At 40.3% G+C, this 2,011-nt stretch overlaps 1 protein-coding gene across 1 annotated transcript in view; it reads left to right on the top strand.

Moving 5' to 3' along the window:
- Window positions 1-2,011, top strand: part of NHSL1 (NHS like 1) — a 143,562-nt gene that overhangs the window by 62,552 nt on the left and 78,999 nt on the right. The window lies entirely within an intron of this gene.

Genomic DNA, 2,011 nt, shown 5'->3' with positions numbered 1-2,011 from the left:
ACCTCAGCCTCCCAAAGGCGCGGGATTACAGGCTGAGCCACCGAGCCCAGCTAGTTTTTGGTTTTTTTTGAGTTGGAGTCTCACTCTGTCATCCAGGCTGGAGGACAATGGCATGCTCAAGGCTACCGTAGCCTCAACCTGCTGGGCTCAGGAGATCTTTCTGCCTCAGCCTTCCCAGTAGCTGGAATTACAGGCATACGCCAACATGCCCAGCTAATTTTTTGATTTATTGTAGAGATGAGGTCTCACCAAGTTGCCCAGGCTGGTCTCGAACCCAAGGACTCAGGTAGTCCTCTCACCTCAGCCTCCCAAAGTGCTGGGAATTATAGGCGTGATCCACCGCTCCTGGCGGAAATTTTAACTTGTCAGAAAAACTTCAATTTCACACAGCTGATGTTTGTACTTGGTATTTTGTCATATCAGTGGACATATCATATCAGTTGCTCCCCATTATTGTCAACTGGATCAGGGAGATGGCATGCTAGTCCTTCTGCTGTGTGGTTGTTCTGATATTCCTCTTACATGGCAACTCTTCAGTGATGACTTAGAACTGATAAGTAAATCAAAGAAAGGTAGACTATTTAAATTACTGAGGTCTTAGACTAATAAGAGCTAAACAGTAGTAATTTGTAAGAATACCTGATGCAAAAAAATAAGAGACTGCTTCTTTTTTTTTTGAGTTGGAGTCTCACTCTGTTGCCCAGACTGGAGTGCAGTGGCCACTCCCGGTCACCGCAGCCTCGACCTGCTGGGGCTCTGCCGATCCTTCCTCCTCAGCCTTTCCAAGTAGCTGGAACTACAGGCGCGCACTACCACGCCCGGCTGATTTTTTGATTTATTGTAGAGGTGAGGTCTCGCCAAGTTGCCCAGGTGGGTCTCGAAGCGCGGGCTCAGGCAATCCACTCACCTCGGCCTCCCAAAGCGCGGGATTACAGGCTGAGCCACCAAGCCCAGCTTGGACTATTTTATATTTTTAAATTATTTTTTAAAATCTATCTGAAATTCAACTTTATCTGAGCATCCAGTATTTTATCTAGATGCTCAGATCCCTGTTTCTAAAATTTCCTCTCTTATTTATACTAATTGCATTAATTTACCTGTCTATATTATTAATTTGCTTTGCAGTTTCAGTAATGATTGTTGTTTTGGCAGATAAGAAACACAGACCATACATAATTGCTTTCAGTGTGAAAGTGTTCATAAAAGCATGGAACATAATTCTTACCTTCAAGATTTAGAGGAAAAGTTATGGGAAGATTTGGTTCCCTAAAAAACAGGATAGGCCTAAACTATCGTTATCTATTACTAAAACATTATGAATGTTTATTAGTAGATTATGTTAATTTTTAGAAATTTCTAAAATCCCTTACTACTATGTGTGTACATTTTATTTTATTGGCCCAGGAGGCTTGTGTTGTACTCTCTGCTGTGATGTTTTCCTATGTTTCAATGAGTCTGAAAAGCATAAGAATGAATGGGTGTGTTTTTGAATTTTAAAATGTTCTGTCAAGTATTTTAACCATGCATAAAGATGAGTACATCTAAATTAACTTAGTCATGCACAATCTTCTATTTTAAATGTTACACTTGATTTTTAAAAATAGCCTAAAACTAATTAACAATCAGGAAAAGCACCATTTATAGATAGGGTTGGGCTGAGAAATGTTCTATTTGAAGAGCTGAAATTCCTTTGAGAAATGCTTCAAAAAATCATTTACTACATGGCCCTGACCAGAACTCTATTATGTCTGACTTTTCTTTCCCCTTTCTCCTCCTCAACTTAGAGGAGCATAGTGATCTTTATTAATTATATATTTTATTTTCAATTGCTCAAGGATTCAAATTCTGCATAGGTAAAAATGTGTACATATGATATAAACATACGGCATTTCTGCATAAAACTCCTGTGTACAATATTTATTTGAAAATGTTAGCCGGGCTCGGTGGCTCAGCCTGTAATCCCATGCCTTTGGGAGGCTGAGGTGAGTGGGATTGCCTGAGCCCGCGGGTT

This window comes from Carlito syrichta, unplaced genomic scaffold (genome assembly GCF_000164805.1).
Source record: "Carlito syrichta isolate Samal-C Ts95f unplaced genomic scaffold, Tarsius_syrichta-2.0.1 Scaffold302318, whole genome shotgun sequence".
Taxonomy (NCBI): domain Eukaryota; kingdom Metazoa; phylum Chordata; class Mammalia; order Primates; family Tarsiidae; genus Carlito; species Carlito syrichta.
Note: the sequence above shows the minus strand (reverse complement) of the source record. Positions and strands in the feature narration are given on the sequence as shown.